Consider the following 16801-nt stretch of genomic DNA (forward strand, 5'->3'; position numbering starts at 1 on the left):
CCACATCATTTAAACCCCCTTCCATAAGGAGTTGACTGATGAAGCCCACCGATAATTATTTCACTTACAGTACTATCGATAAAACTCAGTGATGAATCTGAATGATCAAGCTCAGTGATTATTGGGCGTCCCCATCGTTCCCATTCAACTCACTGACAGAGTTCCCTGATGAGGCTTATTGATGAATGTGAATGATAAAGCGTACAGTATTCATTGGGCTTAGTTGCAATGAAGCATATTGATTAGTGTAAGCCCGCTGATGAACAACATGAAGTAAAGCAATGAAGCGGCACTGACCAACCTAATGAGGTTTCCCACTAAAGCCTGCCAATGAAGAGCACTGATGAAGGGTGTAAGGTGAAGTTGCCCCTAGACGCTGATCTTGGGTCAGTTTAGTATTTTCTTGGTGCATTGGTACCGCTTGCCGTGTGGTAACAGAGAGAACTGTCTATGACTTGGGTGGCTGGAGTCTTTGACATTTGTAGGGCCTTCATCTAACACCGCCTGGTATAGAGGTCCTGGATGGCAGGGAGCTCGGCCCCAGTGATGTACTGGGCCGTACGCAGTAACATCTGTAGCGTCTTGCGGTTGGATGCCAAGCATGCGCCAGACCAGGTGGTGATGCAGCCAGTGAAAATGCTCTCAATAGAGCAGCTGTAGAACTTTTTGAGGATTTGAGGGCCTATTCCAAATCTTTTCAGCCTCCTGAGGGGGAAGAGGTGTTGTCGTGCCTTCTTCACGACTGTGTTGGTGTGTGTGGACCATGATATATCCTTTGTGTCACAAGTTACGGATTAAATTGGATATAAGAAACAACTGCAGCTATCACAAACAGTGTTGTCGATCAGAGTCTTAAAAACAGGCAGGGACACTAACTCCCCTAACTTTAACATTTTTTGAAGCATGTTCCATGATGAAGGGGCATTATGGGAAAAATATTGTTTCCCCATCTCAGTTCTAGCCTTAGGAACAGACAAGGACAGCAGCGACTATGAACGAAGACTATTGAGTGACTGATCTGGTCAGTAAGGAACAGAGATACAAAAGGAGTTGTCCCATCGATGCTTTGTACACAAAAAGTGTACCAGTGCTTTAGCCTCCTGGTGGAGAGAGAAGTCCATTGCACCATAGCATAAAAATCACAGTCAAGTGTAAGTGATCTAGCATTTGTAATAAATCTTAAAACACCATGATACACTGTGTCCAGAGTTTGTAAGGTATTTGCTGAGGCCTGCATAGACAATATCACCATAATCCAGCACTGATTAAAAAAACTGGTGCTTTGAACAAGATCCTTTCTGACCAACATTGAAAAGTAAGATGTGTTCCTAAAATAGAACCCAATTTCAGTTTCTTGGTAAAAATTATTCATGTGCTGTTTAAAACTCAGCTTTTCATCTAACCAAATCACAAGATAATGATAGGAGGTGACCCTATCAATTTGCTGGCCTTTTATAGTTAAAATCTGCAAGTGACTCCATCTGTTTACTTTCAGGGAAGAGACAACCATACATTTTGTTTTCCTTTCATTAAGCACACGTTTCAATTCGAATAGCTGCCTTTTGAATAACATCAAAAGCCAACTGTAAGTCCTGAAAAGCCTTCTCAATATTAGATGCTCTAGAATAAATAATTGTGTCATCGGCATACAGATGGGGATTTGCAGGGTCAACAGTCTTCCCTATATCATGTATATACAGTGTAAAAAGGATCAGACCTAATATTGAGCCCTGGGGAACTCTTTTTGTAAGCCTTCAAAACTCAGGTTTCATACCCTTCTGTGCTACATACCGTGTTCTGTTAGAAAGGTAGTTTTGGAACTAATCCACTGCATCAACACTTAAACCAACCTGTTCTGGCACCACACTGCCAGGTCTCTGATCTCCTCCCTATAGGCTGTCTCATCATCATCTGTGATCAGGTCTGCCACCGTCATGTCGTCATGAAACTTAATGATGGTTCTGCAGTCACGCCTGGCAATGCAGTCGCGGGTGAACAGGGAGTAAAGGAAGGGACTAAGCATGCACCCCTGAGCGGCCCCTGTGTTGAAGGTCAGTGTGGCAGATGTGTTGTTGCCTACCCTCACAACCTGGGGGCGGCCCGTCAGGAAGTCCAGGATCCATTTATAGAGGGAGGTGTTCAGTCCCAGGGTCCTTAGCTTAGTAATGAGCTTGGAGAGTACAATGGTGTTGAACGCTGAGCTCCAGTCAATGAACAACATTCTCACATAGATATTCATCTTGTCCAGCTGAGAGATGGCAGGGTGGAGTGCAATAGAGATGGCATCATCTGTGGATCTGTTGGGTCTGTATGCAAATTGGAGTGGGTCCAGGGTGTCTGGGATGATGGTGTTGATGTGAGCCATGACCAGCCTTTCAAAGCATTTCCTGGCTACAGATGTGCTACGGGTAATAGTTATTTAAACAGGTTACCTATGGTGGTCTGCTCGAAACATGTAGGTATTGAACATTTCAGTGAAGACACTTGCCAGCTGGTCAGCACATGCTTTGAGTACGCGTCTGGTCCTGCGGTCTTGTGAATGTTAACCTGTCTTACTCACGGTTCAGTGTTGCTTGCCTTGAAGCGAGCATAGAAGGCATTTAGCTCATCTGGAAGGCTCGTGTCACTGGGCAGCTCATGGCTGTGTTTCCCTTTGTAATCTGTGATAGTTTGCAAACCCTGCCATGTCCGACGAGCGTCAGAGCCGGCTTAGTAGGATTCAATCTCAGTCCTGCATTGATGCTTTGCCTGTTTGATGGCTCCTTGGAGGTCGTAGCGAGATTTCTTATAAGAGTCCAGATTAGCGTCTCGCTCCTTGAAAGTGGCAGCTCCAGCCTTTAGCTCAGTGCGGATGTTGCCTGTAAGCCATGGCTTCTGGTTGGGATATGTACGTARGGTCACTGTGGGMACGATGTCGTCGATGCACTTATAAATGAAGCCGGTGACTGATGTGGTAAACTGCTCAATGCAATCGGATGAGTCCCAGAACATATTCCATTACTTGCCAGCAAAACAGTCCTGTAGTTTAGCATCTGCTTCATCAGACCACTTCCGTATTGAGCGCTTCACTGGTACTTCCTGTTTGAGTTTTTGCTTGTAAGCATGAATCAGGAGGATAGAGTAATAATCAGATTTGCCAAATGGAGGGCGAGGGAGAGCTTTGTATGCGTCTCTGTGTGTGGAGTAAAGGTGGTCTAGAGTTTTGTCTCCTCTAGTTGCGCAGGTGACATGCTGGTAGAAATGACGTAAGACGGATTTCAGTTTCCCTGCTTCAAAATCACCGGCCATTAGGAACAACACCTCTGGATGAGAATTTTCTTGTTTGCTTATGACCCWATACAGCTCGATAAGTGCAGTCTTAGTGGCAACATTGGTTTGTGGTGGTAAATAGACAGCTACGAAAAATATAGATGAAAAGTCCCTTGGTAAATAGTYTGGTCTACATGAGGTATTCTAACTCAGACGAGCAGATCCTCAAGGTTTCCTTAATATTAGAGATTGGACACCATCTGTTGTAAAAAAAAAAGAGACACACACACCTCCCTCCTTGAGCTTACCCGAGGCTGTCGTTTGATTCTGTCGATGCATAGAAAAACCAGCTAGGTGTACGCTGAGTGTACTAAACATTAGGAACACCTGCTATTTCCATGTCACAGACTGACCAGATGAATCCAAGTGAAAGCTATGATCTCTTATTGATGTCACCTGTTAAATCCACTTCAGTCAGTGTAGATGAAGGGGAGGAGACAGGTTAAATAAGGATTTTTAAGCCTTGAGATCATTCAGCCATTGAATGAGCAAGACAAAATATTTAAGTGCCTTTGAACGGGGTATGGTAGTAGGTGCCAGGCGCACCGGTTTAAGTGTGTCAAAAACTGCAACGCTGCAGGGTTTTTCACACACAGTTTCCCGCGTGTATCAAGAATGTTCCACCACCAGAGGACATCCAGCCAACTTGACACAAACGTGGGAAGCATTGGAGTCAACATGGGCCAGCATCCCTGTGGAACGCTTTCGACACCTTGTAGAGTCCATGCCCTGACGAATTGAGGCTGTTCTGGGGGAAAAAGGGGGTGCAACTCAATATTAGGAAGGTGTTCCTAATTTCTACCGACATATTATCCATGTCCTTGTTCAGCCATGACTCAGAGAAACACAGGATATTACAGTTCTTCAGTTCCTGTTGATAGGATAGTCTCCAACGGAGCTTGGACAGTTTGTTTTCCAGGAGGGTAGACGCGGTTTATTTACTCGCCAACATAGTTTCGTCAGGGTGCCCGCACGTCGGCCTCTCTTACACCGTCTCTTCCTTTTCCGAGCCTCTGGGATTAGGGCCTTGTCCGGGGTGAGCAGTATGTCCTGGGTTGAAGAATCACTAAGGTAGAAATCTTCGTCCAAATCGAGGTTAGTGATTGCTGTTCTGATGTCCAGAAGATCRTTTCGGTCATAGGAAACGATGACGGAACATTATGTACAAAAACACACAAAAAAAKCACTAAATAGCAGAATTGGTCAGGGGCTCGAAAAACGGCAGCGATCCATTGCAGCGTCATTCTTGAGGGAGGGGAATCTGATCCTAGATCTGTACCTGGGGGAAACTTTACCCCGGATCCTGATGAAGAGTATGGTGAAGCTTCCTAAAAGGTCACTGTTAGCCAGGCATAGGCGAAATTAAGATAAATCCCGTAAATTAAAGCACGCTAAAGTGTGATGATAGAATACAATGCATCTGGCTATTGTTAAGTCAAGGTGACAATGATTTAATTGCTTCAATCCCAACTCAAATAAATACAAATAAATAAAGACATGTTTGAAATGTCCTTAATGCTATGGTGTGATGATGAACATTACATAGCTGTGGTGGTGGAACCACAAACACTGACCTTTGCTGTTTCCATCAGGACCTCTAAGGATGGTGCACTCTTCAATGCTGCCAAACGACTCAAAGAGACGTCGCACATCATCTTCGGACTGCTGCTTGTTGAGCATTCCCACAAATAGTTTTCTGTCTTCTGAAACAAAGAGGAACTGGTCATGAACAGGTATGTGTGTGCACACGTGTGTGTGCACTTGTGACGAGTGTGTGTGTGTGTGTGTCTGTGAATGTTTTCAAGTGTATCGAGTTTTCAGTGTGCAAGGCTGAGAGCGTGTGTGTTTGTGTGTGTGTTTAGGGTCTGCTCCATCCGCTGCCTTTGCCTGACAGGCTGTCCTTGCAGAGTCAACAAGACTAATCTCGGCTCTGGCCTTGCACAAGGGGGAATGTTTACAAGTGTGGCCCGGAGATCAGGGATGGAGGACACACACAGTGACTGCCAAAGTCTTCACAGTTCCCATGGGATGGCACCAGTAATCGTTACATCACTCTGAGGGAAACAATGCTTAACACAACACACTAACATATTCATTTTGAGATGAAATCAATAGGAACCAATAAGTCTTTGACTCTCTAGGGCGGGGATGTTTGAAGTGATGCAATGTTTACAGACCAAGTCTATAGGACCATAAAGAGGTTTTTGACTAGAGAATGTCCATCGAACCAACTCTATGGTGAGGCCGTTCTGGGGAGAGTTTCACTGTTTCCCTGACACAGATTAACCCTACTCCTGGATTAAAAACTATGCTCATTGGAGAATCGCCATTTAAATCATGTTTTAGTCCAGGACTAGATTTAGGGGGATTTCACACCAAATTGGTTTGGAGCGMTTTTTTTCCCAACTTTGGCACGTTTTCCCCTTTAGTTGGGTTAGTTTGGACTGGTGTGAACACGAAACAACGCACCGTGGTTCACTCAAAAAGGGTGGTCTCGGTCTGATTCCATTTGTATGGTGGTGCGGTTCGCTGCAGATGAGAATGCAGTCCAGACCAAACACAGGAAAATAACAAGAGGTATTATTGGTTGTTTGACTATGAACATTTGATCCACACAGTACCATAACTTGATATCTTTGAAACATTGTAAATCGCAACGCATTGATGAGCGCATCCGATGCAGATTAGGGGATACAGGCCACTGAGAATAGCCCATTTAAGGTGCAGTTAGGACGGCGCTGTTTCCTCCCTGTTTCCTCCTGTTTCCTCCCTGTTTCCTCCTGTTTCCTCCCTGTTTCCTCCTGTTTCCTCCCTGTTTCCTCCTGTTTCCTCCCTGTTTCCTCCTGTTTCCTCCTGTTTCCTCCTCCCGTGTTGTTGGAAGACCAAAAAGAAAGTAATATGAAGTTTGGGACATACATTTTTACTTTTGATAATCATAGATGGATTTAACGTGAACATTTTTCTCCCATAAACAAATGACTTGCATTAACATGAGGTTTTGTTTGGGCATTTTAGTTCGTTGGACATTTGGCAATGCGAAACCGACCCGGACCAAGTGAAAAAAGAAAATACAATGTAACAAATAATAAAACTCTGATTTGAACTATAGCTCAGAACTATGTGTGAAAACGCCCTTAATCTGTGTCCAGAAAACGAGTCACAATACCTCCATTTCAAATAAGCTAAGATGCCTGAATGTGTTTTCAGGGCAGAATCAGTCCCTGGTTCGAGGGGAAGAATGAAAAGCAGCAGTGGTGCGAGGCCCGGATTTGAGGAAGAGGGACTTAGAGAAAGAGGGGATGGATAGAGAAAGAGAAAAATAAGGTAGAGAAGAGAGAGGGAGAGATGTGAGAAACGGGGGATTGAGAGAGGTAGAGGAAGAGAGCGGGTGAGGGAGAAAAGTAAGAATCCCTCTCTAGCCCTCCCACCAATTGTTTCTCTCTTCACTCCACAGCTCCATCAATCACAGTTAGAGAGGACTGGAATAAACAGGGATGCAATCCCTCAGTAACTCTCTCTACCTCTCTCTCTCTTCTTCTCTCCCTCCTCTCTCCCTCTCCCCCTCTCTTTCTGTCCTTCTTCCCCTCACATGCTCTCTACTTTTCTCTCTCTTTCTTTCTTTCTTTCTTTCCTTCTCCCTCTCCTGCCTCCTCGCCCCATTCTCCACCTTTATCTCTCTCACGCGATATGATTTTTCCCTCGTTGCATGCTCTACTTCTTTTCCTCTCCTCTCTCTCTCTCGCTCTCTAGCTGATGCTATTCAAAACTCGCTTATGCTTAATTCAAAACTAAATTGGTGTTGGACGGAGAACGTTTATTTTAAGAGAGTTGAGCAATACAAAGAGAGAGTGTGACCAATGTTTATGTGACACATTACAAATGTTTGAGAACCCTGTGGGGGCTGGCTGGGATTCTGTCAGTTCCCGTCGAGGTAGGGCCATTAAGTGTGACACGTTGGGAGTGGGACAGTGTGTGTGTGTGTGTGTGTGTGTGTGTGTGTGTGTGTGTGGTGGTGTGTGTGGTGTGTGTGGTGTGTGTGTGTGCGTGCGTGCGTGCGTGCGTGCGTGCGTCGCGTGCGTGCGTGCGTGCGTGCGTGCGGCGTGCGTGCGTGCGTGCGTGCGTGCGCGTGCGCGCGGCGCGGCGTGTGCGTGGGTGCGTAAGAGAAGGGGTAAATGGTGACAATGATGTGGGACGCAGCCAAGTTTAAAGAAGTGGAGCACTACCTCCTCGACTTCGCTGTCCGCAGGCTTCACCTGATAGGCCTGTTCATCTGGAGAGAGAGAGAGAAGAAGAGAAGAGAGAGAGAGATAGGGAAAGATGTTAGGATTGCTTACTCAACATCAAGTAGTTTAAACACCATTTACTAAATGTTGATGGCAGCTTTCTAAAAATAGTAACACGTCTTGTAAATGTGTTTTGTATAATGTAATTGCGTAGGTTGGGGAGAAGGACTGATTTGATAGTACAGGTGCAGGAATTTGAGAGGGAGATGAAAAAGGATGGTGAGAAAAGGAGAGGAGCTTTCTTACATGTTTGGTAGTGTGATGCTGTTGTGCAGGCTCTGTTTAAGTACATTGCAGTTCACCATAATACAGTGGGGAGAAACAAGTATTTGACACACTGCCGATTTTGGCAGGTTTTCCTACTTACAAAGCATGTATCTGTAATTTTTATCATAGGTACAACTTCAACTGTGAGAGACGGAATTCTAAAACAAAAATCCAGAAAATCACATTGTATGATTTTTAAGTAATTAATTTGCATTTTATTGCATGACATAAGTATTTGATCACCTACCAACCAGTAAGAATTCCGGCTCTCACAAGAGCCTGTTAGTTTTTCTTTAAGAAGCCCTCCTGTTCTCCACTCATTACCTGTATTAACAGCACCTGTTTGAAGCTCGTTACCTGTATAAAAGACACCTGTCCACACACTCCAACAAACAGACTCCAACCTCTCCACAATGGCCAAGACCAGAGAGCTGTGTAAGGACATCAGGGATAAAATTGTAGACTGCACAAGGCTGGGATGGGCTACAGGACAATAGGCAAGCAGCTTGGTGAGAAGGCAACAACTGTTGGCGCAATTATTAGAAAATGGAAGAAGTTCAAGATGACGGTCAATCACCCTCGGTCTGGGGCCCAATGCAAGATCTCACCTCGTGGGGCATCAATGATCATGAGGAAGGTGAGGGATCAGCCCAGAACTACACGGCAGGACCTGGTCAATGACCTGAAGAGAGCTGGGACCACAGTCTCAAAGAAAACCATTAGTAACACACTACGCCGTCATGGATTAAAATCCTGCAGCGCACGCAAGGTCCCCCTGCTCAAGCCAGCACATGTCCAGGCCCGTCTGAAGTTTGCACAATGACCATCTGGATGATCCAGAGGGGAATGGGAGAGGGTCATGTGGTCTGATGAGACATAAATAGAGCTTTTTGGTCTAAACTCCACTCACCGTGTTTGGAGGAAGAAGAAGGATGAGTACAACCCCAAGAACACCATCCCAACATTTGAAGCATGGAGGTGGAAACATCATTCTTTGGGGATGCTTTTCTGCAAAGGGGAACGGACGATATTGCACCGTATTTGGGGGGAGGATGGATGGGGCCATGTATCGGAGATCTTGGCCAACAACCTCCTTCCCTCAGTAAGAGCATTTGAAATGGGTCATGGCTGGGTCTTCCAGCATGACAACGACCCGGAAACACACAGCCAGGGCAACTAAGGAGTGGCTCCGTAAGAAGCATCTCAAGGTCCTGGAATGGCCTAGCCAGTCTCCAGACCTGAACCCAATAGAAAATCTTTGGAGGGAGGTTGAAAGTCCGTATTGCCAGCGACAGCCCCGAAACCTGAAGGACTTGGAGAAGGTCTGGTATCGGAGGAGTGGGCCAAAATCCCTGCTGCAGTGTGTGCAAACCTGGTCAAGAACTACAGGAAATGTATGATCTCTGTAATTGCAATCAAAGGTTTCTGTACCAAATATTAAGTTCTGCTTTTCTGATGTATCAAATACTTATGTCATGCAATAAAATGCAAATTAATTACTTAAAAYTCATACAATGTGATTTTCTGGATTTTTCCGTCTCTCACAGTTGAAGTGTACCTATGTGTACCTATGATAAAAATTACAGACCTCTACATGCTTTGTAAGTAGGAAAACCTGCAAAATCGGCAGTGTATCAAATACTTGTTCTCCTCACTGTATACTGTAGATACATAATTTTGAATTGGTCTGGCTATGTACGTCTGTCCATATATCTGTCCCTCTATCTGTTTAACTACTCTAGACACCCAGGTTTTCTATAAGGCCTTGTCACCCTGCATGTGAGCCCTCTTTAGCTCTCGCTGGCCAGCCCAGACACTCCTCCTTCCATTCCCCCTCTTTCCTTTACACTACTCCTTCCATTACCTCTCTTTCCTTTACACTACTCCTTCCATACCTCTTTTTCCTTTACACTCCTCCTTCCATTCCCCTTCTTTCCTTTACACTACTCCTTCCATTCCCCTTCTTTCCTTTACACTCCTCCTTCCATTCCCCTTCTTTCCTTTACACTCCTCCTTCCATTCCCCTTCTTTCTTTACACTACTCCTTCCATTCCCATTCTTTCCTTTACACTCCTCCTTCCACTCCCCTTCTTTCCTTTACACTACTCCTTCCATTCCCCTTCTTTCCTTTACACTCCTCCTTCCATTCCCATTCTTTCCTTTACACTACTCCTTCCATTCCCCTTTTCCTTTACACTACTCCTTCCATTCCCCTTCTTCCTTTACACTACTCCTTCCATTCCCCTTCTTTCCTTTACACTACTCCTTCCATTCCCCTTCCTTTCCTTACACTACTCCTTCCATTCCCCTTCTTTCCTTTACACTCCTCCTCCCATTCCCCTTCTTTCCTTTACACTACTCCTTCCATTCCCCTTCTTTCCTTTACACTCCTCCTTCCATTCCCCTTCTTTCCTTTACACTCCTCCTTCCATTCCCCTTCTTCCTTTTACACTACTCCTTCCATTCCCCTTCTTTCCTTTACACTACTCCTTCCATTCCCCTTCTTCCTTTACACACTCCTTCCATTCCCCTTCTTTCCTTTACACTCCTCCTTCCATTCCCTTCTTTCCTTACACTACTCCTTCCATCCCCTTCTTTCCTTTACACTACTCCTTCCATTCCCCTTCTTTCCTTTACACTACTCCTTCCATTCCCCTTCTTTCCTTACACTACTCCTTCCATTCCCCTTCTTTCCTTTACACTACTCCTTCCATTCCCATTCTTTCCTTTACACTACTCCTTCCATTCCCCTTCTTTCCTTTACACTCCTCCTTCCATTCCCCTTCTTTCCTTACACTACTCCTTCCATTCCCTTCTTTCCTTTACACTACTCCTTCCATTCCCCTTCTTTCCTTTACACACTCCTTCCATTCCCCTTCTTCCTTTACACTCCTCCTTCCATTCCCATTCTTTCCTTTACACTACTCCTTCCATTCCCCTTCTTTCCTTACACTACTCCTTCCATTCCCCTTCTCTTCCTTTACACTACTCCTTCCATTCCCCTTCTTTCCTTTCACACTCCTCCTCCCATTCCCCTTCTTTCCTTTACACTACTCCTTCCATTCCCCTTCTTTCCTTTACACTCCTCCTTCCATCCCCTTCTTTCTTTACACTCCTCCTTCCATTCCCCTTCTTTCCTTTACACTACTCCTTCCATTCCCCTTTCTTCCTTACACTACTCCTTCCATCTCCCTTCTTTCCTTTACACTACTCCTTCCATTCCCCTTCTTTCCTTACACTCCTCCTTCCATTCCCTTCTTTCCTTTACACTACTCCTTCCATTCCCCTTCTTTCCTTTACACTACTCCTTCCATCCCCTTCTTTTCTTTACACTACTCCTTCCATTCCCCTTCTTTCCTTACACTTACTCCTTCCATTCCCTTCTTTCCTTTACACTCCTCCTTCCATTCCCATTCTTTCCTTTACACTACTCCTTCCATTCCCCTTCTTTCCTTTACAGTCCTCCTTCCATTCCCCCTCTTTCCTTTACACTAATCCTTCCATTCCTGCTTTACACTCATCCTTTACACTCCTCCTTCCATTCTTCCATTGCCTTTCTGTCAATCCTGGCTGCTTTCCCAATGCTCTCAGTCTCAGTAATACACGCCGCAAAACGCTCGCTGCCAATCAATGTTTTAATATGCCAATCGCCACGCTGCCAGGAGGAAAGGGAGAGGGGGGTGAGCAGGAACGACGTGCCACAGAGGGGAAAGAGAGAGAGCGCAGGGTGTAAGTGTGTGGATGTGCGCATGTTTGTCTGTGTGTGTTGTCGGGTAGTGTACGAAAGGGTGTATGCGTCACGGTTCTTAAATTCTCCCAATTTGTTGCAATTACAATGCACAGACTAACCAAAACAAAAACACTGTTGAGTGATACACCGTAATGAATTAAATTCATGGTTAGTGGACTGGCCAACACTCTGGATTAGATGGAGCTCAATAAAGCCATGTTTGGCTCTAACGTTAACGACCTGTAAACACAGTAAACAACTAGAGGTTGACAATATTAGGGGAACAATTTAGTATATTACTGTATTTGTACCATCTCTTCCTCAGTGTAAAAAGTCTAGGCCTGGAAAATCTCTCCATGCACAATAACACTCCTTCGTTTAAGGCCCAGTCACCCTTTCCCCTTCTCTCTCTGCTTTCCTCCCTCTCTTTCATCGCCTTGCTAATGTTTTTAATGTACTTTGATGCATTATTTATATCACCCTGGCTGTTGATATCGAAAGAGAGAGAGAGGGAAAGTGAGAAGGAGGTGCGGAGAGAACGATAGAGGGAAAGAGTGGTGGAGAGACCGAAAGACAGCGAGAGAGAGAGAAAAGGGAGATAAAGAGGGCTAGAAAGAGTGAGGATAAAAAAAACGTGGGACTAAAAGAAGACAGCTGGATGCAAGCATTGAGCTACATTAAACATCATTTAGAACAGCCTTCAACTATCTAGCCCACATTCTCCATTATACACTTCCCTCAGAGAGAAAATACCATCTCCAGCTCAATTTCACAAATAGGAGCTACCATTAAACGCACACACGCACACACGCACACACACATGCGCGCACCGCACACACGACACACACACACACACACACACACACACACACACACACACACACACACACACACACACACACACACACACACACACACACACACACACACACACACACACACACACACACACACCACACACACACACACACACACACACACACAACACACCCTTTGCACATCCACCCACGGTGTCTTAGTGAGAAACAGACGTTGTGCGGTTTGCATGTGAGTTGAGAATTCTCTGCTTCATTCACACTTGCAAACGCACACACACATGTGAACACCGCACACACACACACAACACACACACACACACACACACACACACACACAACACACACACACACACACACACACACACACACACACACACACACCACACACACACACACACACACACACACCCTTTGCACATCCACCCACGGTGTCTTAGTGAGAAACAGACGTTGTGCGGTTTGCATGTGAGTTGAGAATTCTCTGCTTCATTCACACTTGCAAACGCACACCATCCGCACATGTGCACACGCACCACACACACCACAACACACACACACACACACACACACACACACACACACACACACACACACACACACACACACACACACACACACACACACACACACACACACACACACACACACACACACACACACACACACACACACACACCACACACACACACACGCAGACCACACGACACACACACATCAAAAAAGACCTTTCTGGGAGCATGCTTCTTCTCTTACTAGCAAAGGCACTCACACACACAGAGCTCAGCCCATTGTTGCTCCAGTGATGACAGTCCACTCCTGCAGTAGCAGGTCTTTTTGTGTGGCCTTGGAGAACATGATATACAGTCACCTTCAAAATTATTGGCACCCTTGATAAAGATGAGCAAAAAACGACTGTATAAAATAAAGGATACAGATACTGAGCCATATTGTATGCAATTTAAAAAAATTATATTATTTTAAACAAATACAATTTCTCAAAGAAAGAGATGTTGTTTAAAGGTCCAATGCAGCTGTTTTTATCTCAATATCAAATATTTTCTGGATAGCAATTAAGTACCTTACTGTGATTGTTTTCAATTAAAGTGGTCAAAAATAAACCAAAATAGCTCCTTAGCAAAGAGCAATTCCTCAGGTGAATTTTTGCTAGGACTGTGTGGGAGTGGTCTGAGTGAGTTTACCACTGTTTCAGTGGTTTTAAACGTCTTAATTATTGCCCTAATAGTGGTAAGTGGAATATATTATTATTATACTTTTTTTACCCATTGTTGGATTTATTAAGGTCAACAACCATTCATCTCTTTTCGTTTGTGAGTTCTTTGCCTTTCCTCACGGTGATGGATGTTTTTTAATTGTGTGTTACCTCATTTCTTATATCCCAGTGTAACAGGACACCTTGAAAGGCCACAATACAGTTCCCTAAGCTGAATGAACATAAAAAAGTTGAATGTTAATGCAGATTTTATTTATAAGAATCTTTAGGAGTGCCAATAATCCTTCCAGGATACCAGGGCCAGGTCMATTAGAAAGGCCTGTTCGCTGAAGTGTTTTAGGGAGCGTTTGACAGTGATGAGGGGTGGTCGTTTGACCACGGATCCATTACACACGCAGGCAATTTATTTATTTTTATTTATCCATTATTTTACCAGGTAAATTGACTGAGAACACGTTCTCATTTACAGCAACGACCTGGGGAATAGTTACAGGGGAGAGGAGGGGGATGAATGAGCCAATTCTAAACTGGGGATTATTAGGTGACCATGATGGTTTGAGGGCCAGATTGAGAATTTAGCCAGGACACCAGGGTTAACACCCCTGCTCRTACAATAAGTGCCATGGGATCTTTAATGACCTCAGAGAGTCAGGACACCCGTTTAACGTCCCATCCGAAAGACAGCACCCTACACAGGGCAGTGTCCCCAATCATTGCCCTGGGGCATTGGGATATTTTTTAGACCAGAGGAAAGAGTGCCTCCTACTGGCCCCCCAACACCACTRCCAGCAGCATCTGGTCTCCCATCCAGGGACTGACCAGGACCAACCCTGCTTAGCTTCAGAAGCAAGCCAGCAGTGGTATGCAGGGTGGCATGCTGCTGGCAATGGGGCAGTGGTCGCTGAGATCCTGGTTGAAGACAGCAGAGGTGTATTTAGAGGGCAGGTTGGTCAGGATGATATCTATGAGGGTGTCCGTGTTTACGGATTTGGGGTTGTACCTGGTAGGTTCCATGATAATTTGTGTGAGATTGAGGGCATCTAGCTTAAATTGTAGGACAGCTGGGGTGTTAAGCATATCCCAGTTTAGGTCACCTAACAGAACAAACTGAAGATAAATGGGGGGCAATTAATTCACATATGGTGTCCAGGGCACAGATGGAGGCTGAGGGGGGTGTATAACAAGCAGCAACAGTGAGAGACTTATTTCTGGAAAGGTGAATTTTTAAAAGTAGAAGCTCYAACTGTTTAGGCACAGACCTGGATACCATGACAGAACTATGCAGGCTGTCTCTGCAGTAGATTGCAATTCCACCCCCTTTGGCAGTTCTATCTTGGTGGAAAATGTTGTAGTCGGGGATGGACATTTCAGAATTTTTGCTCTTCCTAAGCCAGGATTCAGACACAGCTAGGACATCGGGGTTGGCGGAGTGTGCTAAAGCAGTGAAAAAACGAATTTAGGGAGGAGGCTTCTGATGTTAACATGCATAAAACCAAGGCTTTTACGGTTACAGAAGTCAACAAATGATAGCGCCTGGGGAATAGGAGTGGAACTGGGGGCTACAGGACCTGGGTTAACCTCTACATCACCAGAGGAACAGAGGAGGAGTAGGATAAGGGTACGGCTAAAGGCTATTAGAACTGGTCATCTAGTGCGTTGGGGACAGAGAATAAAAGGAGCAGATTTCTAGGCGTGGTAGAATAGATTCAAGGCATAATGTACAGACAAAGGTATGGTAGGATGTGAGTACAGTGGAGGTAAACCTATGCGTTGAGTGTTGATGAGAGAGGTTTAGTCTCTGGAGGCATCAGTTAACCTAGGTGAGGTCTCCACATGTGTGTGGGGTGGGACGAAAGAGCTATCTAAGGCATTTTGAGTGGGACTGAGGGCTCTACAGTAAAATAAAACAATAAAAACTAGCTAAGACAGCAGTAGACAAGGCATATTGACATTAGAGAGAGGCATAAAGCAATCACAGGTGTTGATCAGGAGAGTTAAGAAAACAACGGGTAAATGGCGATGAATGGGCAGAGTGGGTCAGTTAGGTACATACAGGACCTGAGTTCGAGGCTGACAGGTAAACAAAATGAGGTACCGTGTTATTGAAACAGTCCAGGGGGTATCAGCTGTGTAGCCGAGTGATCATATGGTCAAAAGAGCAGCAATAGGAGAGTCAGGGTGCTATTCGGTAGTCATTACTACTKTAGGCGAGCAGGGGACACAGCGTTCAGAAAATCTAGCGGGCCGGGGCTAGTAGATGGTTCTACTATGGTTCGGCAATATCGTAACAGAATAGCCTGTTGAGACCACATCGGGCGYTCACGTCAGCAGTCCAGTCGTGATGGATCGGCGGGGCTCCGTGTCGACAATAAAGGGTCCAGGCCAATTGGCGAAGGAGGTATTGTAGCCCTAGAATTAGCTGGTATATGGGCCTAGCTCGAGGCTAGCTCAAGGCTAGCTGGTGCTTGCTTCGGGACAGAGGTGTTAGCTAACAGTAGCCACTCGTTTGCAGCTAGCTAGCTGTGATGATCCGGAGTAATGATCCYGTGTAATGATCCAGAGCGGCAGGAATCCGGTGATATGGTGGAGAGAAGCAGTCCGATATGCTCTTGGTTGATATTGCGCTGTGCAGACTGGCAGGTGATTGTCCGAGCTAAGGCTGGCTGATGCCGGGGAGAAAAAGTCGAGGACCGCTAGCCGTGGCTAACAAAGACWAGTAGCTAGTTAGCTGGCTAGCTCCTGATGGAAGTTCCAGTTATAAGAAATAAAAATAGCAGATCCATACCACATTGGGTGAGGCGGGTTGCAGGAAAGTATATTTAGCTTGTAGATAGAAAGTGAGATTAAGATATATTCAAAAAAGACCTGCTATTTACATGGGATAAGACACGGGATAAGACAAAGACAGATATACAAGTCCTACTGCGCTGCCATTTTGGTTAAGATGTGCCATTGAGCAAGGTACTTAACCGAAATTTGCTCCAGGGTCGCCATACTACTATGGCTGACCCWGTAAAACAACACACCCTGCACCTATCCGGTGTATTTGACAATAAAACATTTAAACATACAGTGCCTTGCAAAAGTATTCATCCCCCTTGGCGTTTCTCCTATTTTGTTGCATTACAACCTGTAATTTTGTTGTATTACAACCTGATTTTTA

Source organism: Salvelinus sp. IW2-2015, linkage group LG1 (genome assembly GCF_002910315.2).
Source record: "Salvelinus sp. IW2-2015 linkage group LG1, ASM291031v2, whole genome shotgun sequence".
Classification (NCBI taxonomy): Eukaryota; Metazoa; Chordata; class Actinopteri; order Salmoniformes; family Salmonidae; genus Salvelinus; species Salvelinus sp. IW2-2015.